Source organism: Schistocerca cancellata, chromosome 6 (genome assembly GCF_023864275.1).
Source record: "Schistocerca cancellata isolate TAMUIC-IGC-003103 chromosome 6, iqSchCanc2.1, whole genome shotgun sequence".
Classification (NCBI taxonomy): Eukaryota; Metazoa; Arthropoda; class Insecta; order Orthoptera; family Acrididae; genus Schistocerca; species Schistocerca cancellata.
In genome coordinates, this window is record NC_064631.1 from 238,817,726 (window position 1) to 238,823,725 (window position 6,000).

Sequence of the window (6,000 nt, forward strand, 5' to 3'; positions counted from 1 at the left end):
CGTGTTTCGGTTTTGGCGTGAAATTAAAGTAATTCCCAGTGATAAGGTCTTCAAAAAACAGTCGCGGGCCGTGTATGAAGACGGCCAGTCCAGTCCCTAGAAAGGGGTATTTGGAGAACTGTGATGAACTCTGGGACCTAAATAACAAGAAATGTGATTAGCCATGAGGGATTTGATGCGGCCCACCACGAGTTTCTCCCCATTACCAACCTTCACCCCAAATTGGCACTTGCAACGTACGTCCTCAATTATTCGCTGGATGTATTCCAATCTCTAGCTTCCTCTGCAGTTTTTACCCTGTACAGTTCCTTCTAGTACCTTGAACGTTATTCCTTGATGTCTTAACCGGTGTCCTATCATCCAGTCCCTTCTTCTTGTCAGTATTTTCCACATATTCCTTTCCTCTCCGATTCTGCACTGAGCCTCTTCGTTCCTTGTCTCATTAATCCACCTAATTTTCAATATACGTCTGTTGCATCACATCTCAAATGCTTAGATTCTCTTCTGTTCCGGTTTTCTCACAGTCCATGTGTCACAACCACACAATGCCGTGTTCCAAATATACATGTCCAGAAAGTTTTTCCTCAAATTAAGGCCATGACTTCTCTTGGCCAGGAATGTACTTTTTGGCAGTACTAATCTGCTTTTGCTGTCCTCCTTGCTCCGTCCGTCACTCGTTATTTTACTGCCTAGGTAATACAATTCCTTTAACTTCATCTACTTCGTGATCTCCAATCCCTATAAGTTTCTCGTTGTTCTCATTTCTGCTACTTCTCATTACTTTCGTCTTTCTTCGATTTATTCTCAATCCACATTCTGTACTCTTTAGACTGTTCATTCCATTCAACACATCCTGCAATTTTTCACATTCACTGAGGATAGGAATATCATCAGCGAATTGTAACGCTGATACTATTTCATCTTGATTTGTAATTCTACTCCCGAACCTTTATTTCCATCGCTGCTTCTTCAAAAAAATCAAATGGCTCTGAGCACTATGGGACTTAACTTCTGAGGTCATCAGTCCCCTAGAACATAGAACTACTTAAACCTAACTAACCTAAGGACATCACACACACCCATGCTGCCGCGCGGGATTAGCCGAGCGGTCTAAGGTGCTGCAGTCATGGACTGTGCGGCTGGTCCCGAAGGAGGTTCGAATCCTCCCTCGGGCATGGGTGTGTGTGTTTGTCCTCAGGATAATTTAGGTTAAGTAGTGTGTAAGCTTAGGGACTGATGACCTTAGCAGTTAAGTCCCATAAGATTTCACACACATTTTTCACACACCCTTGCCCGAGGCAGGATTCAAACCTGCGACCGTAGTGGTCGCGCGGTTCCAGACTGTAGCGCCTAGAACCGCTCGGCCACCCCGGCCAGCGCTGCTTCTTCGATGTATAGATTGAATAGTAGGGGAGGAGGACTAAATTCCTGTCTTCCACTATTTTTATCCAAACAGTTTATTCTTGGTCTTCCATTCCTATTATTCCCTCTTGGCTCTTGTACATTTGTAGATTATCACTCCCCCTAATGCTTACCCTTATTTTACTCAGAATTTAGAGCGTCTTGCACAATTTGACGTTGTCTAACGCTTTTTTCAGGTCGACAAATCCTATCAACTTGTCTTGATTTTTCTTTAGTCTTGCTTCCATTATCAACCGCTGCATCAGTATTGTCTCTCTGGTGACGTTCTCTTTCCTAAAGCCAAATTTATCGTCATCTAACACATCCTCGATTTTCTTTACCATTCTTCTGTATATTATTCTTGCGAGCAACTTGGCTGCATGAGCTGTTAAAATGGTTATGCAATAATTCTCGCACTTTTCAGCTCTTCCAGTTTTCGGTATTATGCGGATGATATCTTGCCGAAAGTTAGATGGTGTATCGTCAGACTCACACATTCTACACACCAACGTAAATAGTCGTTTTGTTCTCATTTCCCTCAACGCTTTTAGAAATTCTGATTGAATGTTATCAGTTCCTTCTGCCTTACTTTATCTTAAATCCTCCAAAGCTTTTCTAAATCCTGATTGTAATACTGGATTCCCTATCGCTTCTAAATCGACTCCAGTTTCTTCTTGTATCACATCAGACAGTTCTTCCCCCTTACATAGCCTCTTTCCACCTATCTGTTCTCTCCCGTGCATTTAAAAGTAGGATTCCGGTTGCACTCTTAATGTTACCACCCTTGCTTTTAACTTCACCGAAGGTTGTTTTGACATTACTATGTGCTCAATCTGTCCTTCCGATAATCATGTCTCTTTCGATTTCTTCACATTTTTCATGCAGCCATTTCGTCTTAGATTACCTGCATTTCCTAGTTATGTCACTCCTCAGCGACTTGTACTTCTGTGTTCTTGAATTTCCCTAAACACTTTTGTACTTCCTTCTTTCATCGATCAACTGAAGTATTTCTTCTGTTACCTATGGCTTCTTCGCAGTTACCTTTTTCGTACCAATGTTTTTCTTTCCAACTTCTGTGACTGCCCTTTTTAGAGACGTCCATTTCTTTTCAACTGTACTGCCTACTGGGCTGTTCTTTATTGCTATATCTACAGTCTTAGAGAACTTCAAGCTTATCTCGTCATTCCTTAGTACTTCTGTAGCCTTCTTTCTTGCGTATTGATTCTTCCTGACTAATATCTTAAACTTCAACCTCCTCTTTATCAGTACTACATTGTGATGTTAAGTGTTCATCTGCTCCTGGGTACGCCTTACAATCCAGTATCTGATTTCGAAATCTCTGTCTGATCATGATTTAATGTATCTGAAATCTTTCCGTGTATGTATCTGAAATCTTTCCGTGTCACCTGGCCTTTTCCAAATGTACCTCCCCCTGTTGTGAGTTTCGAACAGAGTAGTAGCTATCACCAGCTGAAATTTATTAAAGAACTCAATTAGCCTTCCTCCTGTCTCATTCTTTGTCCCAAGCCCATATTGTCCTGCAACCTTTTCTTCTACTCCTTCCCCTTGAACTGCATTCCATTCCCCCATGACAATTAGATTTTCATCTCCCTTTACGTACTACGTTACCCGTTGAATATCTTCATATACTTTCTCGCCCTATTCATCTTCAGCTTACGACTTAGGCATTTATACCTGGACTATCGTTGTCAGTGTTGGTTTTCTGCCGATTCTGAAAACAACCTTATCACTTACTGCTTACAGTAACACTCTCTCTATCCTACCTTCCTATTCATAACGAATCCTACCCCCTTTACATCACATTCTGCTGCTGTTGATATTATTCCGTACTCATCTGGCCAGAAACCCTTGTCTTATTTTATTTCACTTCCCTGACCCCCCCCCCCCCCCCATATCTAGACTAAACCTATGCATTTCCCTTTTCAGATTTTCTCGTTTCCCTACCACATTCAGTCTTCTGACATTCCACGCGCTGACTCTTAGAATATTATTCTTTCATTGGTTATTGAATCTTTTTCTCATGGCCAACTCCCCTTTGGCAGTCCCCTCCCAGAGATCCGAATGGGGAATTATGCTGGGATCTTTTGTCAATGGAGAGATCATTATGACACCTTTTCAATTTCATGCCACGTGTCCTGTGGATACACATTACGTGTGTTTAACGTAATGGGTTTTAATGCCTCCTGCACTCTCGAGTTGTTGATCATTGCAGAGTCTTCCGCCTTTAGGGGCAGTTTCTCACCCCAAGGGCGAGAGTGTGCAATGAACCTCTGTTCGCTCCTCCACCCTCTTTGACGAAACCGTTGGCAGGTTGATGAGGGTGACTTCTTCCGCCGGAAGTCTTCAGCCATCAATGCCGATTATTATGCACAATTTAAGCGGTAATGGAATTCGAACCAGATATCGAGGACGTTTTGATTATTAGTCACAGATACTACCCCTAGATTATGGGTGCAAACGAAAACGAACTCAAAAACAGACACAGCGTGACAAAATTTGCTATGTCTGCTTTGAAATAGTCGTACCGGCTGCTCAGAGTGCAAGGGGTGTAACTTCGTAATTAAAACGACCGAAATAACCACAGAGGCTCAGACCGCTTTCAGACTCGGATCCTCTGGCGGAAGCGTGGGCAGTCGGCTCCAGGTTTGGATGGCATCTTAAACGAACAGCACTGCCGACTCCCACGCAATACACTGCTCTTATTTACCAGCAACCTGAACCGCTGTCTGACAATGGGCCTTTCCCCCACCCCCCACGGTGGAAGCAGGCCAAATTGGTTGCCATCCCCAAGCCTTCGAAGGATCCTACGTTCACTACTAACAACAGGCCGTTAGCCTTCTGAATACCATGGCAAAGGCTCTAGAATCTTTTATCGCATTTCCCAGGCTTAGGCAGTGGCTGGGAAAAACCGTCCAGAAGAGTTGGGATTGGCTTTCCACCTGTCAGCCGAACTCTAAGTTCTTTGGATTAATGAACATGTCAGAAAGAGCTTAAACTCCACCACGTCGACGCCAGCGGTTTTCCTGGACCTGCAAAACGCGTAAGACAAGATTTGGCAGGACAATCTTATATACACGGTGCTGATACAGACGACCATTCCCGACATCGATGTCAAGATCTTGGATAATTTCCTCCGTGAAAGAATTTTCTTGGTTACTCAACAAGGAAGACGCTCAAGCTCACGTCACATGTCGATGGGTACCCCTCAAGGCTCTGTTGTCCCCCGTCCTCTTAATGATATACCAGTCATCACACACTGCCACCTGGCGCAATACGCCGATGATACGGCGCTCTGTCTCCAGCGGCAGGTTGGAGCGACAGTGACTTGGTTTCGTTCAAATAAGATTGCCCTCAATTCAGCTAAAACTACAACAGTCTACTTCAGCAAACGGCCCCAAATCCTCCGGCACAACATCACTATTACAGGCGTATTGGTCCCATGGTCCTCCAATACCAAATCTTTAGGTGTCCAGATGGATAAAAAATGCTATTCCATCGATATTCAGAATACGTCACCCAAAATGGACAGAAGCTGTAAAAGCGTTGTACCATATGTTCAACAGCAGGGAACTGAACGTATAAACCGAGCTCCGACTGTACCAGATGGTTGCCCACCCTTCCCTCACCTATGGCTCCACTGCGTGTGTCACAATTAGTGCCTACCAGATGTACACCCTCCAGCTGCTGCAGGATAAGGTGCTTAAGTGGAGCTTGCATGTCCCTACCCTCACAAGGGTAGTTACCCTCCACGAGAAAACGAACATGGTAACACTGAAGCCATCCATTCGAGAAAAGGCATGGCTTCTCTATGACAAAGTGGATGCCCTGTGCGACACAGACACTGGCTTACAAAACATTGGCACCACGCCACCCTGGCATTGGCACCGCCCCCCTATTCCTTTCACCATCCTTGAGGAATCAGATTCTTCACCGGTGACGCTGTACCTCAGCCTACCACCAAAAAAAGAAAAACTCATACTGCAGTCGTGTTCCAACAGCGCTCGTGATCGTTATCTATTCATCGTTGCTCTCGTCGCTGATATTTTCTACGTCTTGGTATCCGATTTGGTTTTGCTCTCTGATATTGGTATTGCGCCGTGTGGCCTGTGTCGTCAGTCGTCCCTGCTGTGTGTGTCTGCGTTGTACAAGCGATTGACCATTGACACCGTCGGTCAGTGCGCTCCCGCCTCGCTCGACTCCGGTTACTAGAGGGTCGCAGAGCGTATCTGTGTGGTTTTGCAAAACCCAAACGTGCACCTCCTAGGAAGAAGCGTTCCTATAACTAAGTTTAAGGGCATTGGCGGTGAAGACAGTTCCTACGGCAACAGGCTGCCTGCCGGCCACAACTTCTGGCGGCAATGTTGGGTAGCCTGTTGTGGTGCCAGTTGAGGGAGAAACTAATATCCCAACGCAATGACATATCTGCAGCCGAAATCTGAATTCAGATGCTCCGAACTTCACTAACTTTCGCCACATTGCGGTTTTTTAATTTATCTGATCGGTAGATATGGAAAGTTATGCGCTGCCACCATTCGATGCAACAAGGGGAAAATTGATACCAATGAATAAATTGACCAA